General features: G+C 44.5%; 1 protein-coding gene and 1 long non-coding RNA gene across 3 annotated transcripts in view; both read left to right on the top strand.

The window, feature by feature from the left end:
• Erg (ETS transcription factor ERG) overlaps positions 1-26,964 on the top strand; it is a 218,308-nt gene that overhangs the window by 95,448 nt on the left and 95,896 nt on the right. The window lies entirely within an intron of this gene.
• On the top strand, positions 19,338-26,439 carry LOC110348660 (uncharacterized). Its single transcript, XR_002394091.2, has 3 exons — positions 19,338-19,661; positions 19,902-20,128; positions 25,737-26,439. It is a non-coding gene; the product is annotated as an uncharacterized LOC110348660 (long non-coding RNA).

Here is a 26,964-nt window from a genome sequence, read left to right as displayed (position 1 = left end):
GCTGACTGGAGTTCGAATCCCTGGGGGCAGATCTCTGTATATCCTGTTTGGAAATGTTCCTGGGGGAAAGGATTCTGTCACCTTGCTTAGGTGTCAGCCCTGGGTTTAGTAAGTCTTTATTTTGTGTATTCTTTAATTTAGATATCTGAAATCTCAAAGTGAACTACTTCATTTTAATGCAGCAAGCATTTTACTGATTTCCAGGTTCTGGGACACAGAGTGGAAAAGAGCTAGGACCCTCCAAGTCTTTTGACCCAGTATCTCTAGAATCCATAGTTAACTGACAGGGCACTAGGAAGCTTGCTGGGGCAACGGTGTAATCTGACGTTCGATTTCTTTATATTTCTTTTGTTTCTACCTTACTCATAAATCACCATGTCCTATAGAGACCATGAACTGGCAGGTATGTGAGTCAGAAGGATCAGTGTTATAAAGCCTCAGTCTCTTTCAAGACTGGCTCTCAGTTCACACACCTGCAGGCTTCAACCTGGGGTTGAAGTCAGAGACCTTTGTTTCTCCTTGTTTTGCCTCACTGTGGCTCCAAGGTGCTTCCGGATGCTCCAATTTATCACAGACGGCTCCGACTGTAAAATCCCAGGTGGAGAATGACCTGTTCCAAACCAGAATTGTTTTGGATGAAGGGACAACATGAGGAGTCAAGGTTTCTTCTGGATTTATGAAATAACCTTCAGCCTCAGAAATTATTTTCCATCAGCCAGGGGAAATGGAAGCCCACAAATGCATCTCTCCCTAACTACTCTGCTCACCTCTACCCTTTGTGCTACTGTGTGTGTGTATGTATAATCAGTATGTTTTTTCTGGCAGCTCAAATGAAGCCAGAAATTAGCATCTTTGACTCACATAACCATTTATCTTGTTAAAACCTCGGGGCATCCAGTTATCACCAGTTGTTGGTCTGCACCTGTGTGTAATAGAAACCGGGCCTTGTAGCCTTTGTTAGTTCAGATCATCTGAGGCCTGAGCTCTCTTTTGCTGCCCCTCTCATTCTCTCTGTGACCCACAGTTGTTTTAAAAGCAGCCAAGAAAATACTAGATGTGCGTTCTCGCACCAACACAATGTGACTTTGAGGAGGCAGGAGAGAAATCACAGAATGACAAGTTTTCTTTCACAGGTTTTTTTCTTTCTTGAAATGCACTGAATGATGTGTGCAGTTGTTTTAATTGAAAGACAGATTTTGTGATGCTCTCTTGGGCCGGGTTCTACGTAGCACACGGCCTGGTTCCGCCTGCGATTCTCTCCTGCAGCTCTCGGAGCTGTGGCTGTAATTGGAAACATACACATCCAGGCCGCTCCTGACTGCAGAGGGCCATGGACATTTTTCCCATCTTTGTTCATTCTCAGTTTGTCTCTGCGCCATGATTTTTAAAATTGGATTCAAATTTGCAGCTTTTAAAAGAAAACCACAAGAACATGATTTTTAATCTCTCGAGATTTGTCTGCCCCTGTTCTACATAGAAAATAGGCATTTCCTTAATAGATCCAAGCCAGATATCTAAAACAATTAAAACTTGCATCTCTGAAGTGAGTCAGCTTTTCTCTTTGTTTTAAAGGCTTTCACTGGTTGCGGATGAGTACCCTCTGCCAAAGCAAAGTGGAGGTTTTGCCTTTGGCGAGTCTAGAAGGTGGGGAGGGGTAGCTGTTTACAAGACCCTTCAGAGTGTCAGGGATCGGCCAGCCTTTGTTTTAAGCGATAATTTTAGCCTTCCACTGGATTCCAATCCTGGGGTCAGGGGGACCCATGGGGCCACAAGCAAAGTGAAGTCATCAGCTGGGGGCTTACCTAGCAAAGATGAAGAATCCGTGGCTTGCTTAATTCATGAGCTGCTTCTGATTATCCCCATGGAGGGAGGGTCTCACTTTGAATAATGACATCTTGACATCCCCTCCACAGAGGATCCACAGCCCTGGTCACCAGATGTGTCAGGGCAGGCATGTCCAGCTTCCTGAGGGCGGGGTCCTGTGAGCTAAGCGTGTCAGATGCTCTCTGTTTGCCTTTGCTGGAGGGAGGGCAGACCCGAGGCCCCTTCTCCCTGGCGTGCACCCCAATTAGGGAGAGTTCTGGTTTCTAGTGCTCGTTATTCAAATCCATGCCCATGAGCCCAGCCATTGATGGGGGGTGGGTCTGGGAGACTTCAGTTCAGCTGTTGCACACAGCGAGCTCCGCACATCCTTTTGAGCTGGATACCGAATGCCACGCAATTTCTAAGATGGGGATTTGGATGCTTAGACCTAACTACAAAACCCTACCTTGTAACGGGACTTTGAAGACCATGTGCTCTCGCAGAACTTTACATTCTCAACTCTCCATGTGGACTCTGGAAAATGATGAAGCCTGTTGGTGTCAAATTCACTGCCTAGAAAAAGCTTGGTTCTTCAGCTTCCTGTCACTGATGTGTGCTGAGCTTGTGACTGCCCCTGAACTGGGGCTGGCAGGACCAGGGTGTGGTCGCAGCTCTGAGACACCTGGCCGCAGAGATGGTGCACGGAGAGGAGGGTAGCGTTGCGCAGGCCAGTTCTGCACCCTGCAGTGCAGGCTCCTCTCCAGTCCTGACAGGGCTGTGAGGCCCGACTTGCCTCTTTCCTTTCTGCAAGGCTCACCCAGTGCTCTTGGATGGACCTGCAGGAGCCACAGGAGCTTTTCAAATGAGCTCTTCTGGGTGTCTGAAAAACAGCGCACCCCTGGTGCCCATCTTTCCCAGCACAGCTCCCCCAGTCCCCTCAGTTGTTTTTCTGTGGTTTTTATTTTCTACACCATCCTGACTATTTCCCCACGAGTGTAGCCCCAACACCACCGTCACTAAGATGCTGTCACTGTGTGACATGCTGAGAAGACCACAACCACAGGCAGACACAGTGCTTTGGATCTGACTGAAGCAGCGGTTTCCTACGCCTTTGGAAGACTTTCTCCAAGCCACCTTCATGGTGTTCGGGAGAGCCTTGCTTCCTGCTCTGGTTTTCCTTTCTTCTCTTCCAGGAGAAAAGTTTCCATGGAGAAAGAACTCACTACTCTTGTATATGTGTGGTTATAGGAATGCTTATTTCCTCATTTAAAAAGTGGAAACAATTCATAAAAATAGCATAAAGTTTTTAAGAGAAAAAAACACCCCTAACAGTTTGGAATTCCACCTTCTAGGAATAACAGTGGAAGACCATGCCACTCAAAGTGAACACCACTGAGGTATCTCTGCATCCCATCTGTTTATCTTTATGTTTAGAGAGTTGCAAAAGGATGCGTACCACAGTGTCAGGGATGAGTAGACAAGGAAACTAAGGTAAGAAAGCCCAGCAGTCCCTCTAATGGAGCTCCGAGGAAGTGGATCTGTAGAGCTGACCAAAGTGTGCTCTGTACCTGGGGCTCCACCAAGCAAGGGCTTGTCCCCTGTGCTACCATGGGTGCTCAGGGACCTGGGTGACAGGGGGCTGCCATCCTGGGACACCATCATGTCAGCACAGGGTTTCCAGGACCACGTGAGCAGGGGAAAGAGGAGCTCAGAGAATTCACAGTGGTCTGCACCACACCTGAAACTTCACATCCTTTACCTGTTCCCAGGCCCGGGGCCAGAGCCATCTCACAGTCCTGTGTAAGTTCGAGGGCTAGAGTCTTCTGCTGCAGCAGGAACTTACTTATGGTACTAAGAACTTCACATTTGAAAGCATAATGCATTTCTTTTTTTTTTTTTTTTTGGTACTGGGGATCGAACTCAGGTCCTTGTGCTTGTGAGGCAGGCCTTGGAACCATTGAGCCAAATCCCCGGCCCTTATAATACATTTCTTAATCACTTCCTATAAGCAGCTCGTTTCTTATACATATAGACAAGAAAAAAGCAATCGGAGCCAAGCACAGTGGTGAACGCCTGTAATCCCAGCACTTGGGAGGCTGAGGCAGGAGGATCACTGGAAGTTGGAGGCCAGCCTGGGCTACATAGTGAGTTCAAGGCCAGCCTGAACTACATAGCGAAACCTCATCTCAAACAAATAAACATGACTAAAAAGCATTCGGTCAACTGATGATTTTGGTGCTAACCCTTAAACTGGGCCACCGGACCATGGTTCATCTACAGCAGAGGATATGTCAAGCTCTCCTAACTATATGATATGTTCTTCTTTCTTCTTTATTTATTGCTTCTTTCGTGTGTGTGTGTGTGTGTGTGTGTGTGTGTGTGTGTGTGTGTGTGTGTTGAACCCAGGGCCTTCACACTGAGCTATATCCCCAGCTCATTTTTTATTTTGAGACAAGTCTCACTAAGTCACTAAGTTGCCTAACCTGGGCTCAAACTTGGGATCTCCCTACCTCCGCCTCCCAAAGCCCTGGGATTACATGTGAGCACCTCCATGCCTGGCTAGGGTGGGTTCCTTCTCAGGGCTGTGAGGGGGAACCTGTCCTGGAACAGGACATGCTTCCTGCTGCTTTGTGGGAGATCTTTGCTACCCTCGGCTGGTAGATTCTGGCCCTGACCTCCATTGCCCTCTCCCATGGCATTGTCCCTGTGTCCACCTCCAAATGTCCCCTTTTATAGGACACCAGTCATTTGGGGCGCAGTCCATCCTACTACATCTGCAATAGCTCTGTTTTCAAAAGGCCACCTTCTGAGGGACGCGGGGCTGAACTTCAAAGTGTGTATTTTGAGAGGACATGGATCAGCTGATGATAGGGTTTCAATTACCCCGGGCAAGGCAGCCAGAGCAAACTGTTCAAATGACTGTTTCTAGGAATTCTGCATAAATTAAATATCCTTCCTGAAAAGATTTAGCTAAGTCTTAGAGCTCCATTTAGAGTGCCATGATGCTAGCATTAACTGGAGCTTCTCCTTTAATTTTAAAAAGCACCTGGGTACATTCCGATTAAAATGTCTACCAAAATGCTCAGGGGGAAATTAAGAGAGAATCATTGTCAGCCTTTCGAGTGACCTCCTTTCAGACCAGTCGCTAAGTGTGTTTACAAATAGGCGTGTGTGAAGTTGTTCAGCCAAAATAATTGGATCATTTTAAGATCTGCCTTTCATAACCCTAAATGCACTGTGGGTATAAATGCCTAAAAAATGACCACTTTCTTGTTTTCCGTGGCCTCTCAGGATGTATGGCAGGGCAGAGGTTGTTTCTTACTGGTTCTGCCAAGTGGCCTGGGGCCCGCTGACCTCCAGATCTTGGTCCTGTGCCCCCTGCCTTGGAATGTGCCCCTGGGTAGCGGCAGGGCACATGGTGGGCCTTTGCATGTCCTTTCTCTGAGCTCCTGGGATGGGGGATCGTGCAGCCCGACAGAGGATCAATTCTGCAGCAGAGGGCATCAGGGACAATGGCCTTCGTGTCACAGTAGAGGGAGGCTCTCGAGAATCCCGAGTCATTGCTGCCCATGTGCTTGGACTGTCCAACATAAGTTTCTGTTTTAGCTGCAAAATTAACTTTCTGTGATTTTCTATGATGACAATTGCTGTTCATTCCGCATCAAGCCACTCCCCTCCCAGTAGCTGCTCTGCAGCTACCAGGGATCCTGTTCACACCACCCTGGGTCTTGGGGCGGATACCAGAGCACTGTGCGTTACCTAGTTCTGTGATTACAGGAGGCTTTGCAGACAGGAGGTCAGAGAGCCATGCTGCAGGCATTTTGGGGCTCTGCTTGCCTCTGCTCAGGAGGGGCCAGGAGGTCCCATCTCCCAGACTTTTAAACATTTCCAAAATAAGGGACTCGGGCTCTTTCTCTGAAAATCTTTCCTTTTTTTTTTTTTTTTAATTTGAATAGCCAAGCTGTTCCTGTCTTTTCTAATACCAGGAATGCAAACCTAAACTTTTATGACCTCTCCTGTCTTTTGGAGTTTTTATTGATAGAATATTTCATTATCAAGGGTCCTTTACTTATTATGTGTAATGTGATGAAAAAGTATGGTGAATGTCTAAATTAAAAAAAAATTGATTATAGTAAAAGATACAATGCACGAGTCTCCTTCAACCCTACCCCGCCTTTTGCTTTGAACACACTCCTCCCATCTGGCCACTTCCTGCAGCAGCTCTGGAGCCTTCTTTCCTGAGGGTCTTAATTGCACTGTCCTGGCTGCCTCGATGTCCTGAATCAATTCAAAACCTTTCCCTTTCATGGTCATTTTGACTTTGGGGAAGAGCCGGAAGTCGCATGGGGTCAAATCCAGTAAATAATGTGCAAGAGGACATGACATCATGTGTGTCATGTTTTTATTTGACATAAATTGCTCTAAACATTTGATCAATGAGATGTGATCAACAAACACAGCAGATGTTTGAATAAAAAAGTTTATCATGGTAAAAGACATAATTGCCATCGATCCCCCTCAGAATACTCAGAACCCTCCCTTACTTCAAACACACTTCTGCCATCATTCCTGACAATGTGTCTTTTACTGTAATAATTTTATTCGAATGTAAACACTCACCTTATTTGATGATTATTTCTTGTATTTTAAACATGTAGTGTTGCTTCTGAAATTGCTCCAAATGGGAGTCGGAAAAATCTTGACAGCTTCCGTCCATCTGTACTGACCAAGCTGGGAGACTGGGAGTCTGGGGTTGAGTAATTTCAGCGCAGTCGCTCCTTTGGCTTTGTGGCTGTCCTGCGGAGTCACCTCGAGGAGGATGGTGACTTTTTCTCCAGTGAGTAGTGGCTGCGGAACTCTTCCCAGTCGGCAGTTGACATCTTGCTGCCATTTTGCATTGTCCTTGAATTTATTCCTTGTTTATAGAAACCCAAGCCAGAAAGACTCACAGTGCTGGCAGCCAATGAAGGCAATTTTGGGCTGATTTTTGACACTGTAATTACATGTGAGCTCCATCCAGTCAATAGCGCATTCCACCTCCCTTCCAGGTGGGGAGGCCGCAGACCCAGCCCGGCGTAGGGGAGGGCTCTGGGACTCCAAAGAAAACTTTGATTGGGAAATGGCTGGGCTGAATGGTGCCTTCCAAAATGTCTTTTGGAGGTATGATCTAACAAAATAAATGAAAGAAAATTGGATTAATTTAGTAATTCTGCCGCTTTGATTCCAAATCCCCGAACACCTACAAAAACAGAGTGTCCTTTAATGCGCAGCCTCTGGACGTGAGAAGGAGCCGTCTGGCCGATGAGGATGAGCAGCCAGATGTGTATTTCGGGCAGACGAGGCTCCAGCTGAGAGCAGAGGTACCTGAGAGGCCCTTTCAGGCCCTGACGGGCCTCACCGGCTTCTCGGAGCTTTCCCAGTGAATTCCTTTCAAATTATGTTTTTGAAACCAGATCCAGGTCCTTTCTGCTATTGATAGTTTTCATATGAAAAAGCATTGAGACCCCGGGGCAAACTGGGCCGGGTGTGTGGGGGGTCCCCATGGTGAGAGTCTGGTTGGACAGGGCTCCGAGGGCGGGGTGGCGACCATGGATAGAGGGCTCTGATGGGCGGGCACAGCTGGGGGAAGCAGCCTTGTGGACCAGCAGCTTCCTGGGTGGAGGGACCAAAGTTCCCTCTGGGCTCTGTCTCTACTGACATTTAGTTCAGGACTTGGGACACGTAAGCCTTGGTTTCCCCATCTGTGAAATGGGGAGGAAGGCATCTCCATGAGATCGCGGTGGGAGGACTACAATGAGCTTGCGGTGGCTTCCGGCCTGTGATGAACTAGTGCAGTGCAACAACAAATGTTGCTTTCTACATGAAATGGAAAAGGAAGGTGTCGCTTAGAACCAGCCTTCGGGAGTACTTTCGGAGGGGATGGTAGTGATGGCCACTTATTGGGATATCATTTATCATGAATATGGACGGGAGCTCATAATCAACAGTGATGCTTCTTTCTGAATTCTACAAAAAGACGCAGGCATAACAATGGATTGTTTGTTTGCAACAGACAACCAACAGATCATTTTCAAATATCTAATGCTCAAGCAAGAGCTCCTTAGAAAACACAGGCAGCATGTAAGCATTAAGCCACGTAATTTTATTTGTAGCATGCCTCCTCTGCCACCTCTGTGGGTCTTTAAAGAACTGCAGGGCATATTTCAAGGAGGGAGCTGGTGACGTCTGCTCCCAAGGCATTTAGGAAAATGGTTTTGAGTGGAAAACTGGCCTCACCCACATACAAAGATTCCTTTGATAAATCACTTTTCAGAGCCAAAGCTGCTCCCACGTGAGAAATAACTACCTTGGTCCATGAGGAACAAACAAATTTTACGTCCAAGAGGAATAGTTCAGTGGGGCTCATGCTTTCTTGTATTTGTTTTTGTCATATAGTATTCGAGTGCATTGTCAGAGCAAGATTGCCCAGAAATCAGCTGAAAATTCACCTAAAAATATCAGCAGGGTCTTTGGAATTGCCTTGAAAAATATGGACATAAGTAAGAATTCACTTTCTCCCTTTGTCTAATCTGAAATTGTTTTACGAGGCAGGCCCTGAATAGAACTTTGATAAGCACCTTGCAATTATTCTGAATCAAGTTTTCACACTGTAATGTGAAGGCACACATAGATAATTGCTTTATTAAAATGAAATACTTTGATATGCTTGATCCACTCTCTAAACTGATAATAAAAATAGTTTTGAGTGTTTTAACTGCACTGGTGGAGAAGTTATGGCAAAATCCATTTCATAACTTTCAAATAGCTTTAATTGATTGTAAAGTTCATGCCATCATTTGTCATACTGCAAATAAGACAGTATAGTTCATGTATAGATTTTAAATTTATGGTGTCTTCTTGAAATACCAATATAATCCATCTTTTCAAATGTTAGTAAATCAAGGCAAAAACCTTTTATTAGTAAATTTATAGATACAATAAGAAAAAGAAACCCAGAATGAATCTTTAGTAAAGACCATTGCTTCAGAAATATATCTTTCCTTACATGTGAGAAAAAGTACAAATCTTATTTTACATCTTTTAATTTAATTAACTAGATTTTACCAAAGCTTACATATTAAACAGTTTACAATCATACTACTTTTTAAAAGCATTTTTTTCTGGCACCTTGTTCACAACCAGAAAAACATATTTTGCAAAATTATTGATGCTACTCTAAGATTGAAATTTAAATGTTTTCAATAATAAAAAATTCTCCCCATTTTTCTCTGCACTATTTTTATTAGTTGTACAGATTACCACACTTCATCGTGGCAGATCATGGCTGATGCACATAACATGCGTTGATCATTTCCACCTTTCGTTACCCCCTGGCCTCCCAGCCCCACTTAGTCTCCCATGGGAGGGAGGGGTGGCTTCAGTGCATAGGACAGATCTTGCTCATATTCATCCCCCATTACTTGCCCTTATAACCCTCTCAGTCTCCCATATTCCCTTCCTCTAATAACTGTGTAATAATAGTCTCCTTTCTGTTTTTTGTCATCTTTTTTAGATTCCAAACATTAGAGAGAACATGTGATGTTTGTCTTTCTGAGTCTGGCTTATTTTGTTCAATGTGATCTCCAGATCCACCAGTCTTCCAGCAAATGACAGAATTTCTTTTTCCTTTATGGCTGCATAGTACTCCATTGTATATATATGCTTCACTTTACATCTATTCATCAGTTGTTGTTTTGGGGGAGGAGGGTCTTGCTTTGTAGCCCAGGCTGGTCTCAAACTCCCAGCAATTCTCCTGCCTCAGCCACCCAAGTGCTGGGATTACTGGCATGTGCCACCAGGCTTGGCTTCCATTCATTTGTTGATGGGCACCTAAGCCAGTTTTATATCTAGGCTATTGTTAATTGTGCCACAATAAACATGGGTATGCAGGTGTCCAGTATGGTACAAGGAACCCTCTACACTCCTGTGGGCTGTAAATCAGTACAAGCATATAGAACTCAGTAAAGAGGTTCCTCAAGAAACTAAAAATAGATCTTGTATTTGATCCAGATGTACCACTCCTTGGTATATAATTGAAGCAATAAAAATTCCCCACTTTGATGTTACTATTTATGATTACTGTACATTATAGCAATTATATCCCTTCATAGCAAGAACTTTAGCTGATGATCAAATTTACCCAGAGATATCTTGATTTTATACAGTCATGATTTTGATATCAAACCATAAATGGAGTTAGCTTTAATCAGGAATATCGCAAATGTCTGACCCCTGTACACTTTTCGGATCAGCCCTGTGACGACTGTCTTGCAAAATGCAGTTCATTTATGTGGAGTTGGAAGGGCCCTTCCTGCCCGCTGAGAGCAGCTTCGCCACCATGTGTCTCCTGGGCTGCCGCTGTTTAAAACATTTCTTGCTGCTTACTCTTTTGTCTGTTTCCAATTATGATTTTTTCTGCAAACAAACTCAGTGAACTTCGTCGGTGCCGCATCTCTATCGTGTTTTATTCTCAGGGTGATGAGCTGCATTGCATTTTTATGGGAGTTACTTTTCCCATTACTCCAGAATAGTATTCCTAACCTAAGGTTTGTGATTTCTGTGTTTGTGTGTTTCATTTTATGATCTTCTTTTGTAGAAGGATGGATTTATGTAATTTTGGAGGTAGCATCACATGGTGTTTTAAGATTTGAAGGGAGGACCTGGAAAAGCTTTGAAGTTTTCCTGTTCACTCGCTGTGACTTCTCTGCACCTCCATCTCGGGAACTTGGCCGATAACAGACCCCTAGTGGTCTGTGATGACCGACCCAGGTGTGGCTCCTTACGGGACAGCTTCCTTTCAAGCTGCTGACCGTTGCTGGGGAAGACCTAGAACTCTGTGCGGGGGGGGGGGGGTGTCTCACGTAAAGTTTGTGGCCACCAGGCTCCAATGGGCTAAGCCTGGAGATCTCCCTCCTCCTAGACTGGGATTCTCTGCTGGGGGATCTCAAGGCTCAACTTCAGAGACCTTTTCTCTGTGGTCTACACTCATCTCTCCCCACTAAGAAATGAGGTCCAGTCTTGATCTTTAAAGCCGCCCACCTGGTGAGCCCCGGTCTTGGACCCGTTTCGGGCCAGCCCCGAGTGACCTGTGAATGTGCAGATGTGGGTGGCTTGGACTCCCAGTGCGGAGCCGGACTGGCCCTCCCCAGTCGTGTGTCTCCGAGTCTCCTCCAGCTCCACAAAGGGGAGACATTGTCTTTGCAGGAGAGGCCACACAGCTGACAGCCGTCCCCAGCTCTTCTTTCCTGATCCCTACTTCCAGCCCCTCTCCAGTCGTCCCCCCAGTAGCTCCTGGCCCTCCTCTTTCCTGGAGGACGCACCAGCATCTTGTTTTCCTCACCTCTTCCTTCTCCTTCTTCTGCTTGCCCCCAAGGCCTTCACACTGAACCACGTCTTCAGACCTCTTTCTTTTTTATTTCAAGACAGGGCCTTGCTAAATTGCTAAGCTGGCTGAGCTTGAATTTGCGATCCTCCTGCTTTGTGCAGCAGCATCTTAGGAGGGAGCATGAGAGCCGACAGAGCTGGAAGGAACCTGCAGAACACGCAGTTGAATCTGACGCGCCTCACCCATCTGCAGCCCAGTGGCTCCCACCTCACGGGGGCTAAGTTCACGTGGTCTGGCCCTTGCCTACGTGACAGATGTCAGTCCCACCTCACGCACTCAGCCCTGACTGCTCCTCTGATGCCCCACACGTATGAGTGGCTCAGAAACACTTCCCTTGCCCGTCCTCCATCCTAAAGCACTGTCTCCCTAGAGCTGCAAGTGGCGAACTCCTGCCTGCTGTGTAGGTTTTAGCATAAGGCCACCTGCATCGTGAGTGTCCCTTCTCAGGGAGGGCCCCCCCCCCCCATCTAGCGTTGTCCTGGTGAAGGTCTTGAAACAAACTCTGGATGCTTCACAGCGATGCTCCTGTCCCTCCTCCCCACCCTGCGGGATGAGGTTGGGGTGCGGTGGCCACAGGCAGGGCGACTCTGCTCCTTCTCCACACTGAACACTGCGCTGGCTTCCTATAGACGTTTACCTCTTCTGAAGAGTTTGGGTCTGCTGACCGGAGGCTAAAACCATCCCTGGGGGACTTGGTTTAGTTTTATTTTGGAAGGGGTGGGATATGCAGACTGTTTGATCCAGAATGCTTTCCACGACCTGACCCTTTATGTGGAAGCAAATGGGATGGTGAATGCGCCCCGTTACACCTTCCTCCCGATTCCCTTTGTGTGGCTGGGGACCCTGTCCTGAAGTGCTCACGTACGCAGCTTCATCAGTGTTGAACTGAGAGAATGGGCTGCAAGGACGCACTGCTCATGTCTAATGCTTTGTGGTTATGCAGGCTTTTCAATGAATTTTTTAAAATTTTAAAACATAAGCTAGAGAGAAAAGTACCTAAAAGTGGTGCATATCCTAATTAACTGTAATACAGGGATCACTCACCTGTGACCCTTTCCAGTTCTTGCCCCCCTTCCCTCCAAGGATAAATATTGCCTTCGTTTTCATGATCATTACTTCTTATTATTCACTGTGATTTTCTCCTATAAATGTGCTAACCTAGTCACTACAGTTATGTTTGACTCCTTTTTTAAAATCTTTTCAGAAATCGATCATATATTGTCTTCCGTTGTATTAGGCTTTTATTTTTTTCTGGTGTTGGGAATGGAACCCAGGACCTTTGCACTAAACTATATCCTTTGTTTTATTTTGAGACAGGGTCTTCTTAAGTCACCAAGGTGCCCAGGGTGGGCTCAAATTTGCCATCTTCCTGCCCAAGTTTCCCAGAGTGTTGGGATTACAGGTGTGCATCACCACGCCCAGTGTGTTTGGCATTTTCCCTCAACGCTGTGTTGACGTAGTTGTGTGTGGCCGTGTATTCTGCCTCTTCATTACTTCATTACTGTGCCAGTATCTGCACATGCTTGTTTCCTGCAGGACTCTTGGATGCTTCTGGTGCTTGTGCAGCACAGCTGTGCACACTCCTGTAGGTGTGTCTGCACAGACACACACACTTCTTGTGTGGAGTGGAGTGGCAAAGCCTTTGGGAGGAGTGGACGTGCTGAATTTCCTCGGCTCACTCCTTCAACCGTCTCTCCATCCTTCTTTGTCCTGATTCTCGCATGTTTGGTGTGGGTGGACGCAGAGGTCTTCCTGTCCTCTGTCCTCCAAGGATACAGCTAGTGAGAGGCTCTGGAAGGAAGCCAGAGGGTGGGAGGAGAGAGGCCAGGGATGCACTTCCCCAGCTGTCCCCTACTATATTTCCAAGGTTACTGTCACCTCCCTGCCCTTTAAGTCCTGAGGGTAGCAATGGTCCCAATCCTGTTCCTCCTCAGGACTTCACCACCTTTTAGTTTTACTAAATTCTGCCCTCACCACTGTAAGTCCTTTCATTATATGCTGCTCAGTTACCCCTTTGAATGTGCTACCTGCCTTCCATCAGAATCTCGCTGAAAAATAGACACTTACCAAACTCTGGCTATGTGTGCAAGTTCTTGCCATTCCTTGGCTTTGGTATTTGATATTGTTGGTCTTCTTTACTGTAAGCCCACAGTGAGTTGTACACAGTACACCTGTAAAAGTTTGCAACTAAAATGTTCATAAGTTGGGGACTTACTGTAGAGTATTTGTGCCTTGTGTACAAATCTCCCCCATCCAAAAGTCATGAACATATTCTTCTATACTATGTTTAAGAAACTGTGTAGTCTTCATCTGGCATATGTAAATCTGTAATTTATGTGGAATTTCTGTGAAAAAATGAGTAACTTACCAATTTTTTTTTTTTTTTTTGCGTATGGGTATCCCATTTTCCAACACCACTTGCTAAAGATTTTCTCTTTCTTAACTCCTCGGTCGTGCCACCTTTGTCAAGAATGAAGTGTGCCCGTATTTGTGTGCATTTATTTCTGGGCTTTCTTTCCTTTTCCATCACTTTACTTGCTTATACCTGCATGCACACCACTCCGGCCTTCTGACTGTGCCTTCAGAATCATTTTTGGTAGTGCAAGTTGTCCTACCTCATCCTTCTTTAAGAGTATCTTGTTTATATTTCCATGGAAATTTAAAAGTCAATTTGTCAAGTTCCACAAAAGTTTCATTGCAACTCTGATTGCCTTTTCATTGAACACAAGGATGAATTTGTAGAAAATGGACATCTTTACAGTATTAAGTTTTTGAATTACATGAATATGGTATACCTACGAATTTACCACTGTTTTGTGGTTCTCAGTGGAAAGGTTCTGCATATCGTAGGTTGATTTATTTCATATTTTAAAGTTTTTTACATGCCAATGAAGACAGTGTTATTTCAAAAACTAATTTTCTTTCTTTTTTTTTTTCAAATTTCCAAAATCATTTTATTACATCTAAATGCTAAAGGAAGTCCAGGCTGATTTTTTTCCTATTTTTTAAAGTGAACACTACTTCAAAAACTAATTTTCTAGTGATGATGATTTATTGAAGTAAGATTGAATTTTCTGTTGATTTTATACCTAGCAAACCTCCCAAATTCATTCATTAATACAAAGGATGTATTTCTAAATTGTCCTGAAATTTCTATTCAAAAAACCCGTATCACTTGGAAATAAAGTTTTATTTACTTATTTCCCAATCCTTTGATAGTTCATTTCATTTTCTTACCTTACATACTGACTAGGAGCTCTAGTATACTTCATGATAAACACATTTTGGTAAGTGGGCCCTTCTCTGTCTCCTTATCCAGCTTCAAAAAATTAGTGTTTTGCTATTAAAGCGTGTGGTTTACTGAAGGATTTGGTAGATGCCTTTATCAATTTGTGAGATTCACAGTTTCTTTTCATTTGTAATTTACTAAGAATGTTTATCGTGAGTAGATGTTGAATTTCATTAAATTTTTTAATGTTTTGCTTAAAATTATACGAATTTTCTTTATAATATAAATTGTTTACTTTGGTTCAAGCAGTTTTTTGTTTTGTTTTCTCTTTTTTGGGGCACTGGGGATCAAACTCGGGACTTTGTGCTTGCGAGGCAGGCGTGGCACCACTGAGCTACATCCCCAGCCCCTCAAGCAATTTTTTATTCTTGGCATTAACCCAACTTACTCACAGTAGATATTTTCTTTTATATAATGTTGCATTTGGTTTTCTAGGGTTTTGTTTAGGATTGTGGTGCCTACATTTATGTGTGAAATTGACCCTTAATTTTCCTTTAAAAAATGTTCTATTTGCATTCTGATACCAAGCTTTTCTCCTGTTTATTATTTGGAAAAGTTTCCATAAATCTGACATTAGTTCTTCTTTCTGTGTATTTTAGAATTTGCTGATAAATCAGCCCAGGCCTGAAATTTCTTTTGACTTTTTTCCTGAAGTATTCCTTTAAGAAAGTTTGAGATTACTCAGTATCTTTAACAGTTATAAGAGTTGAGATTTTGTGTTTTTCCTTTGAAAGTTTGGTAAATTATATTTTTAAAGAAATTGATTTTATTGAAATCTACATTTATTGATAAGAAGTTGATTATAATGTATTATTATCCTTCTAATGCCTAGAGGATCTGTAAGTAGTAATGGTGCCCTCTTGATTTCTGACTTTGGTTATTTTTATCCTTTCTTTTTAAATATACTCACTAAGGATTTATAAATAAGTAATCTTTTCAAAGAACCAGATTTGACTTTTTAAACTTCTTTTCCATATACTTGTCTTCTATTTTATTAATTCTGTTCTTACCTTTCTTATTTTCTTGCTTCTTTCTTGGGGTTTCTAGTTTCTTGAGGTTGATGCCTTTGCCTATTTCCTGTGGGAGTCTAACCACAGAAAGAGCACATTCCTGTGTACTCCACTTCCTATCTACTCTTTTTTGTATTTGCAGAACCAAACTTAGGTCAAGTTAAATTTTTAAATACATAATCACTATATTCATCTCTCCATGCACTGCTATAAAATATGCTCCAATCAGAAGCATTTACGGTCATGAGTCCTTTAAATTATTCTTGTGAACCCTCATTGCTCAAATGAAACAAAAATATAAATTTATCTATAAATGTCACAATATTTCTGGATTTTAACATATTTCTCAGAATAACCTTACCTCTAATTTCTTTGCTCCTTTTATGTTGAACCAAATCTCTTATCCAAGTTTTCTTGTTTCTTTTTCCTAACAGACTTTGCCACTTTCCTCCTGAAATCTGAACATACTCTATTTCTTTGGGCCTCAAGCTGAGTGTCTAATAAGTCTGTTATTATTTTATTAATAATATAGTCAATAAAGTAGATGCTCAATAAATATTTACTGGATCAATGAATAAACTCCAACCTTTTGTATCTACACTAATATGTACTTAAGAATTCTATAAAGTCTAATTGATAGCCTATTGTGTTCTAATGAATATATTTAAATGTTCATTGCATTTTAATATTTCTGTCTGTCATAGTTTAGATCTAAAATGTTCCCCCAAATTCTCATGTGTGTAGAAGGTGATTGGATTCCGGGAGCACTATACCCATCCATGGATTCATCCATTCATAAGAGTTTAGTAGCTGAGTGTGCTGTCAGGAGGCTCGGGCTGGTTGCAGGTGGTCACTATGAGTAGGACCTGGAAGGGAGTGCTATCACCCTTGGCTCCTCTTCTGTCTGCTTTCTGGTTGCCATGGGTTGAATAGCTGTCCTCTCTTTCCACCATGCCTTCTGTTGACCTTAAATTGAAACCCTGCGCCAAAATAAACCTATGCTCTTTAAATTGTGGGTGTTGGGTATTTTGTCCCAGTGATGAGAAAGCAACTAAGACACTGTCTTAAAATATGATTTAACTTTTCTTACAATTAACAAGGTGAACATATCATATCCCAGTTTCCCCCACATTTTTGATTGAAAGTCAGTTGTCCCACCATCCAACTTCCAAACTGAAGTTTATACTTCAAAATATTCCCTCCACATGTACTATGATTACATGAGTGACAATTCTTAAAACTTATCCTTTGAACATTTGCCATGCAGTGCATTTAGGTCTATCTCATTCCTCTCAATGTGTACTGTTTATGCAGCTGGTGATTGATACACGTGCAGTTTATTCTATTACTAGTCAAGGTGATGGTGCACATTCTGTATTTGTCTATTGTGACTATCTCTAAAGAACAGACAGTCAGAATAGAAGTTACCAAGTCGAAGGATAAGTTACCACAGTCCCCAAACAAGTAAACAAGAATGCTTTTCCTCTGTATTCTAGCCAGTGCTGCAAAATACTAAACTTTTTCATTTTGTCACCTGGATAAGCCCAATATATTGCTTTAGTTTCCTTATCTTGATTTACTTTCACATTTATTAGATGGTTTGTAGATGTGAACACTTGTGAGGGTGACTTGTGCCCATCCAAACCAACATGATTTTGCTGTCACCCCAGGGGTGTTGAGCAGTGCAGAGGACAGTTCTGCTTGGTGGGGCTGTAACTGGTATCTGGTAAATGAAGGCAGGAATGCTAGGAAACATCCCACAGTGCACAGGACAGCCCCCAGAACCACGGGTTATCCAGCCCCAAAGGCTGAGGAGCCCTACAGCCTGTTCCTAATAACATTATAGTGTTCTCAGGAGTTTTTCTTCTATCTGTATACCACATTAAATTTAGGGTCTATATTTATGGGGTATATCTTCCATTGATGAATAAGGGAATATTACGGCTAATTTTGATGGACAGAATTTGTGTTATTTAATAATTTATTGAATTACTTATTTTTGTTAATTTGTATCCCACCAATTATTATTTATTTCATTATTGTTTTCTTATTATTTCATTTTTATTTCTTTTAATGATTTAATAATTTATGGAATTATTTCATTAAGTGATGCATGTTTTGTATGTTGCCACATCCAGTCTTAGATTTGGTGAAATAGAATAACATGACTGTGTCTCATCTGTTACCTCAACTCTGTATAAATCTAATTTCTGTGTAGGAATCCAAAGTCCCACGTGTAGGGTGGCACTGTAATTGCTGTATTTGTGGGCATTAAAAATCAACCTGTGTCTAGCTGTGCACCTACATGCCATCTACCTTGGGTTAAAAAAATAATATTTAGCATCTAAAACAACTTTATATATTTTTTTGTTAAAATGATTCTCTTGGACTTGGTAAATAGACATAGTATTGATACAAAGTTCAAATTTTGTGCCGATCATCAATTTCTTCATTTGGGAAGTCACAGATCATTTCTGGATCTATTGCTTTTTCTCCTTTACTTATATTCATTACATTTAAATTCAGGAAAATGATTTAAAATTAACATGGGCTCAATGTTGGAGAAACATTTTTAGGGTTGCTAGTCTAAACCTTCTATATTCACTTACATTTATAGACAGCTTGATAATCCGAGGATTGCTGTACTTTCTGAATTCTGGGAACGGGTCATGACAGCAACATCTCATTTTCCGTATAATTTCTCTCCTTCCAGATCTTGGCTGGTTGAAGAGGTTGATCCCCTAAACCAAGGCATACTACTCAGATGAGAGCCGTACAGTTTAGAGGAAAGAGGTCTTATTACTGGCTCTTATCAGAGAAAATGTGTATGCGGTTGGAGGGAAATGAATTTTAGTGTGCACTATCAATTCTTTTCTTTGCATTTGTAAGTGAGAAAAAAATTAGGTGGTTAAGAGGTGGCAGTTTTGAGTTATTAAGAATGATCTGGATTAGCCTCCACTTCCCCGGGTCACTAGAAGGTAGCGCTGATGTTGCACATCTGTTTTCGGTTTGCGGAAACTGACAAAGGGGCAGAAAGTCTCTGTAGCCCCATTGTTAGTGGTCTCCCTGCTCCTTTAAGGACAACAAGCTCCCCCACTCCAAAGGTACGAAACACTTTTAACTCCAATTTACAGATTAGGCAAAATCTCTTAGGTTAAGGGTCACTGAAGGAAGTTGAAAAATTTCTTTGTGAACTTCCCAGTTTTCTGGCTATTAAAGAAAATAATAAAATAAAAAGAGCTCCCCAGTGCAAGAATTCCATAAAACAGAGAGTGGCGTGTGGGACACATTAATGCTTTCCATTCCTGATGAAAAACTCGGAACAGCTTTAAGTCATATAGAATTAAATAGCTCAAGTCCTAGCCCCGTCTGGGAGGTGAGATTTGGGTCCCCCAGCAGAATGGGGCCAGAGCGGTAATGCTTTGTCTACAAGAATTGAGTTTGTGATTAAAAATGAGCCAGGATCAAGCATAAGCTTGTAGCCCCAGCTACTTGGGAGACCGAGGCAGGAGGATCGGTTGAGCCCCTGGAGGCCTGCCTGTGAATCATAAGAAGAAAGAAATGGCATCTTACAAAAAGAAAAAAAGAAAAATATAATATAACCTACCACCCTTCAAGATGAATCTAGGCCTTTGGGAAGAATTCTACGCAGCACTCCTGAGTTTCTTCGGCTCCCTTGGAGAAGCCAGCTGAGACTGGGTCTTGCCACAATGGCGGCCGCTGTGTGCCCTGGCGTCTGTGACCTCTGCCCTCCGCGACGCTGTCACGTGGTTAGCAGGGTTCACTCTGGATTCTTCCCGGTGGCTCCGTCACAGTCACAGGCAGCGTTGACCCACGGGATCCCCACAGCATCCTGGGAGCCTCGACCGAGCCCCGGGTTTCCAGGAGCTGTGGCCCAGAGGGCACGTTGACGTCCCCCTCTGGGCGCCAATGCCTTCCTTCTCAGCACCTCAGGGGAATGAGTCCTTTTCTCCCTGCGCTGCTCATTTCCACCCCCACTGCTGTGGAGTCCCAGGGCGGGCCGTGGAGGCGTCCCCACATCTCCTCGGAGGGAAAGTGATCTGACATGGATGGCGGGATCGAGTCTTCCGACTGAGCACCAGCAGCACCGGCGAGGCCGGAGGACCAGCACTGGGTCGGAGCGGGAGAATCTCTGGAGGGCGGAAAGGATCCCAGGCACCTGCACCTCCGAGGAGAGGAGGAGGAGGGGGAGGGGGAGGGAATGGAGAGGGACGCGCTACTGGTGTTCGCTTCCGGTGTCCTCTTTCTGGGGTCGCGGTGCTGCTGTGGTTTGGGCATCCTTTCCCCTCCAGCTAATGTGGAAATTGTCCTTTCTTCTCTGGGTGAAAGCTGCTTTTCCTCTCCGCATCCTCAGTGCTTGCCCCGGGCTTAGCGTGGAGCCGATGCCTGTGAAGATTTGTGGTTGGATGAAGAATCAAGGAGGAAGAGCAGATACGTCTTTCGAGGCCGGCATCGTCTGACGGTCGGCCTTCCAGCCACCTGCGGCGGAGTAATAGATCACTCGGAACCCAGGGGCTGCAAAGCACAGGAGCATTTTATTGTTACCATTCTTGTTCCCAGGAGGCGGTTGCGTGGAGACAGGTATCTTTAAAATGTGTATACATTTAAAAAATGTCTTTTCTTTGTGATCGTCGTTGTCTTTTTTTTGTATGTTCGCAGTGTGTAATAGTTGCCTTCATTCTGGGGAACCAGCGTGTCTCTGTCATTTCTGGTCCTTTTACCCTCCCCTTTCTTCCTTCTTCTCCCTCCCATTCTCCATGTCCAAATGTCTGCCGCTTTGTTTCCTACCATCTCCTTTATTTTACCTCTTTTCGGTTGCTTGTATAAGAGAAACCACATGCTATTTAACTTGCGGTGTCTGACTTATTTCACTTAACATTAAAGTCTCAAGTTCATCCATAACGACTAATAAGTACGTGAGAAAATATTTGTCATCCTTGGGCCTTAGAGCAATGCAAATGGAACAACTCTGAGACTCCATCTTAACCCCAGTCAGAGGGCTGTCATCGAGAGCACAAAAAACAACAAATACTGGTGAGGTTGTGGGGAGACAGAAACCCTTCTACACTACTGGTGGGAATGTAAACTAGCACAGCCAGTATGGACTTCAGTATAGAAATTCCTTAAAAAAATAAAGATAGAAATTCCATCTAACCCAGCTGTACCTCTTCTGGGTGTCTTCCCAAGGAGTTGAAGACATCATATTTACAGTGACGCGTGCACACCCATGTTTTTAGCAGTTTAGTTCACAATAACTAAGCTCGGAACCAGCCTAGATGCCCATCAACAGGTGAACCAATAGAGACAACTGCTATGTGTACAGGATGGAATATTATTCAGCCATAAAGAATAGGTGGATAAGTGTTTTTCGTGCAGAGTCTCATGCATGTGTGCAGTCAAGTAGCACTGGGGGCTGAAGTCATCTGGAAGCTTCCCTCATTTGCAGCTCTGCGGGCTGGGAGTGGCTAGGGCTGGGACTGACCACCATGTGATGCTGCCTGAGGAGGCTGCCCAGCAGGGTAGCTGAGAGTAAAGTTTAGTGGGTACCGAAACACCGGGTGGAGGTGGCCTTGGAAGGTGTGGAGCTGACCTCTTGAGACTGGAGAGGCCCACCCAGGTGTGACAGTGAGCACCTGGCCTTCACCTTTGGAAGGAGCAGTGTCAGTGCCACCTTGTAGGAGGGCAGACTTGACGGAGACTTAGGTTGGAACATGGGAAGCTCAGTTGCCATAGTGATACAGCCAGTGCTAGGGTGCAGTGCATGGGCCGTTCTCATGGTTTCTAAGCAGAGCATGAGAAGCCAGCAGGGTTGCTGAAAGAAATTAGCTGAAAATAATCTTAGGCAGGGTTACTTTGGAAAATTGCAAGTGCTAAGTCGCATGCAAATGGGAGCTTGTTGTTTGTTTGTTTGTTTTACTGGGGATTGAACCCAGGGCCTTAGCACCGAGCTACATCTCCAGCTCTTTTTATTTTTCATGTTGACACAGGGCTTCCCTAAGTCACTGTCACCCAGGCCTGGGCTTGAACCTGAGATCCTCTTGCCTCAGCTCCCTAGAGAACTGAGATTATAGGTGTGCGCCACCATACTTGGCTGGGAGCTATGTTTCTATATCAAAATTCAAATGAATCTGCTATAAACAACACAGAATGGGTAAAATAGAAGATGGGTGCTCATTTATTCGGTATTTTAAAAAATTGACTATGCACTCACGCCTGGGTACAGCTGGGACACTCACTGAGACAGAAATCCGGAATGTAAAGTTGGACACCCTTTTAGAGACCATTTCTGTTCCTCACTTCTATGTGACTGATGTGGGGAGATTTCACAGAAAGGCCGCTCCCAAGGGACCAGGCTGCAGCTGGACACACCAGACAGGACCTGGGTGTGGGGTGGGTTGGGCTGGTAGATTCTCTCTGTCTCTCTCATCTGTTCATCACCGTGTATGTGGGTGAGTGGGGGGCTCCCATCTTCCTACCACCTGACACCCTACATGCCAGCGGACATCTCAGCAGGCAGTCGGACAGATGGGCATGTTCCTTTCAGCACTGAGAGAAGGGTTGGTGGTGTGGCCACAGCCAGCCCTGGCCACCCCTCAGGTGAGCAGCACTTGACCGCTGTCATAGCCTTGGTTGCTGTCCACAGTCTGCCCTCGGCCTGGGGAGTCCCAAGTTCAAGGTAAACTCTGGGCCCTCTGGGTCCCTGAGGGTTAGTCACTGACATCTCACTTCCAGGCACTACAGTGTGCTTCATTCATGCAATGCTGGGTGTGAGCCCTCAGGGTGACTGCCAGGGCTCCAGGGGGCCTTGCTGCTGTCTGTGAGGGTCACGGGGGCCAGAGGGGCCCCTCCACAGTGCAGACTCCTCTCCCACCCACCCGCTGAGCAGAGCAATGGGAAACTGGCACAAAAAAACATCTTCTTGGTGTCACTGAGCAGCAAGGATGCAGCAGGGGGCAGCCTGATTGCCAGCAGCCAGGCTTCTGGGATCAGAAAGTCACACTGGTGTCCTTTTGCAGCTGCCCTTCCCAGCCGTCCCTGTGGGCCCCACTTGCTGAAAGGGACATCAGCCTCACATGCCCTGGGCGGCCCCAGCTGTGCAGTGTTGCTGGGCTCTGCAGGGTGGCTTTCCCATTGGATGCACTGCAGTGTGATCCAAGTTCGTCCGCAGGTCCCAGCTCTGCAGGACTCCCAGTGTTGCCATGTAGGCAGCACTGTGTACACACAGAACAAATGCACTCTGAACTGTGCTGTCATGGAATGCAGCTTGCACTGGGGACATACGAAATATGGTTGAAAAGCTAGGATGCGCGTTTTAAAAATGTATTACAATAACTTACTTTGCCATGATTCCCACTGTGAACACATCATTCTTGCCACTTTCTGAAGTTCTGGAAGTCCTCTCTTGAGAGAGTCTGTACTTGTGTTGTCCTGGCTGCCTTGATGTCCTGAATTGACTCAAAATATTCTGACTTTGGGGAAGATCCAGAAGTTGCCTAGTGGAGAGCCGGTGAACAAGGTGGAGGAGGGCACACTGTGATGTTTATTTGAGCTGCCTTTCGGGTGATGGTACTCGGTAGCAGCATTCACTGTATTTTTGATCACACATGGTAAAGACACAGAAGACTTGCAGAGCTGCTTCGGAAAGTGACAAGAGTGATAAGTGTATCCAGTGTGAATGGGAGGGGGATTAATAGCAATGTGGCTTTTACTATATTGCATTTTAAATGAAATATTCATATATTTTGATCACCTCTTGTACAGTGCCGCATCTTGAATTACTGTGAAGAGGAATAATTTTTTGAGGTTTGGAATTGTAATAGTGGTGTAGAGCAGTTACACAGTGTCCACAGTGCAGTACCTCCCAACGTACCGTGCCTTTAGTCCAGTGTGCAGAGCTTTGTGTAATTTACCTTTGCTCCTTTGAAAATACATGCAGTTCCTTATGTTCTGTAATGATATCCAGTTGAAATTTTTCAAATTTTTTTCTACGTTATGAGTCTTGGATTTAATTTTCATGGATAAAAATGAGATAGCTTTTGTAGGATCACACCAATTTCAGGAATTTAGAGTCCGGACTCTCCAAGGGCCTTTAGAGGGACACTTAGCGCCCTCTACTGTCGTCAACGTGAGTGGTTCAAAGAGACCTCTCCTGAAGGCTCAAGGCAGGGTCCTTGCTAGCAAACAGAGCAGAGTAGTTCTTTGGGCAGTAGGTGGTTACTTCCTAAAATTCTTGCTGGATTGTTTTTGTAGCTATAAATAAAGGACAGCGTAGGATCCACCAGACAGTGGGAAACCATGCTCTCTGCTGGCTGTCATTGCCGGTGCACCCAGAAATAGCATTTCCAGTTGTCCCGCAGCCTTTCTGTGCTGGGATCAGATGACAGATCACGTGACGTCATAACTTCAATCCAGTGCAGTGCGTTTATTGAAGAAGGATTAAACACATTTTCCTGTGGGCAGATTGAGAAAGAACCCGCCTGCTTGGATTTCAGCTGCACTCTCGAATCTTGCACATGCCTTGTGGTCGAAGAGGCCGTGTAGACAGGGTACAGCGTGGCCTATTAGGTCCGGTAAGGAGCGGCTGAGAGGGTTCAAGAAAGCAGCAACCACAGGGATGTAGACTTGGGGATTCCCTATGCCTGCTTCACAGCCCAGCGCAGAGTTAGTTAGGTCCACAGGAAACTCCCCGAGATTAACTGAGTTAATGATGGATACTTTCTGCCTTAATGATGGATACTTTCTGCCTTGGCTGCACTGCAGAATGCGATTGTGTTGTTAGTGAATTAGCAAATAAATCATTGAATTGAAGGCTGGTGGAATAGATAAAGGCCAACTCAGTTTAAGAGAAAAACAGGTGCAGTTGTTGAATGCAGACTTCTCTGTAATTTTCCGTTGATTGAATAACATTACAGTGCCATTTATTATCTTTCTTCAAGAAGTAATCTGTCTTTTTAAAATAATTTATAAAGTAATGACAGGCCAAAACAAACACAAATGATGATTTCCAGTATCGGAGAAGGGAGGTAGGTGGGCTGTTTAAGAATCATTTAAAGTTCTGACTAGTGATCAACACCAGGGTGGATCTCCGCAGCCCAAGATAAAATTTCAGGACAGCCAAGCATGGTGGCCAGGACAGGACCTGGGCAGGGGAAGGGGTGGTCGGATGGCCAGCTGCCCTGTGCACTCTCAAGCTACTCATGGTGTCGCCAGGCCAAGCCCGAGGGACAGGGGCGGTGCATGGCTGAAGCCTGTGTTTGGATCCACCTAGCGCTATGGATAAGGACTTTGAAATGCATTTAACTGTTCACAAATCATATGTAGAAGCACGGTAATTGAAGCAGGAAACTTAAAAGTTCCTTTAAGTCAAACTAGTGTGTCAAAATAATGGCTCTCGGCTTAGGTTTCTTTCTTCTTTTTTTTTAAACCATGAATAATACATTGACATAGTTAGGGCCCCAGAGAGTGGTTTTTAATATTCCTGCATTTTTAGAGCCAGATGGGTTGAGAAAGAGCAAAGTGAGCGTAAACTTGAGACTCTGTGGGCTGCTTATGAAACGGTGTTTATTGAAATCATTGCTTCATTCGTGCCTATAGAACCGACATGTGCTTCAAAATTAGGGAAATTGCACCTTGGTGTGGAGAAGTTGAGGATTTGGTGTGTGAAAACAATTTCCTTGGGTTAGATTAGTTCAGACCAACCACGAGACAAAGGACTGGATCAGCCAGGCAAAGTGTTGAAACGGTGGCTATTCATTGTAATCGGACCGTTTCTTAAGGTGCTGCCCGGGACAGGGTGAACCCCCCCCCACACACACACTCATGAGCTCCTCCCCAGGGGAGTGGAACTGCCGTGGTGAAGCATGCTGTGTGCGGAGAAGCGGCCTTTCTGCCCTGGCCACTGGGGACCTGTTGAAGCAATGCCTCCCAGGTCCTCCCACGGACGGAGACGGGAAAGTTCCACTGTAGGCTGGAGTTTTCCACTGCCGGGCAGCTCCAGATGCTTGGTCCTTATCTGCAGGCCCAGGCACGTCCCTGGCACAGATCCTGATCCTCGGGAAGTCCTTCTTGCAGGGACACCATGAATAATCCAAACATGATGCATTTTAAGATTCCTGTGTCATCTTAAGGAAAATAGATAGCATTTTTGTCCTATTGTTTTGCCTTCTGAAAGCCTGTATTTGTTTCACAGGGGGCTCCAGCCCTGGAGTTTCATGCGTGGGGAGTGTGAGGATCTGACACAGGCTTCCCGAATCCCCTGGCCAGGGGAGGGGACAGAGCCCTGCCGTCGCAGCTTCCCGGGCGCCTAGCACTGCGTGGATTAATGCTGGACAGATGGGCACCCCAAAACACAGGACTGTCACAGCCCTTCATACAAAAGTCATTTTAAGAAAAGAATAATTCTATTCTTGCTGTAGACATTTTAAAAGGAGCATGGCTTTTGATACGCAGGCATAAAGCATCTGACAACAGTAGGTATTGTGCCTGCGTTGTACAGAACACCTCTGCATTTCTCAGATGTTTACAAAAACAGAACACTACATATTACACAGCTTTCACATTAAAATATAATTTCTGCTTCTCATAAATGTTTTGAAAATGCAGAGGAAGCAAAGGGGGAAAACAAAAAGGAGGAAATTCTCTACTATTAATATTATGAGATGTAGCCTGCTGACATTTTTATTTTGCCCTTCCCTTTTTAACAAAATAGGTCTTTGGTAGAATTCTCCCTTAGAAGGTGATTTTTAACTGACCAAGCAGTGAGCTAGAACAATTTTCCCTATCACTAAATATTCATCTACTACATCATTTTCTTGCAGAGTTTATACTGATGATGACAGATTCATTATAAAAGTGCTTAATATGAAGATAAATAAATAAGTCGTGAAACTTGATTTGCATTTCCAGTTAAGCTGCGTGTCTTTATTCGTCTTGCTGTACCATTCTTAGGGCTATATTGCTCTCCCCTAAAGTGTTCTTTCCCAGCATTTCAAAGAGAAGTTAACAAGAGAGCAAGGATGAGAGCTTGTAAACCTTCAGAAAAACAGGAAGACATGGCTTAAGAAAAATAAACAATACTGGTTCTTCTATTGTTACAGTGTCTTTAAGGTCTTTGCATTTTACATTATCTTCTTTTTTTACTTGGAGCAACACACACTGAGGCCGGGTCTTGTGAATTCCTGAGTGATGGATTCGTGATGGATAATGAGAAAATGGAAAGATGCAGTTTGCTCATGGTGCTGCACTCCACAGCCCTGGGTGGCCGTGCTGGTCCAGCGAGGGACTTCCTGGATGTCAGGGAGGGTGAGAGGGACCCTGCCTGTCTTGGCGGCTCAGACCAGAATGGTCCTCAGGTGCAGGTCAGCAGCTGCATTGCCCAGCCAGCGGCAGCTTCCCCTGAGAGGGGTGGCTTGTGGGTG

The sequence above is a fragment of the Heterocephalus glaber genome, unplaced genomic scaffold (genome assembly GCF_053883595.1).
Source record: "Heterocephalus glaber isolate CG9 unplaced genomic scaffold, H.glaber_assembly_v1.0 deba00000122, whole genome shotgun sequence".
NCBI classification, from domain to species: domain Eukaryota; kingdom Metazoa; phylum Chordata; class Mammalia; order Rodentia; family Bathyergidae; genus Heterocephalus; species Heterocephalus glaber.
Note: the sequence above shows the minus strand (reverse complement) of the source record. Positions and strands in the feature narration are given on the sequence as shown.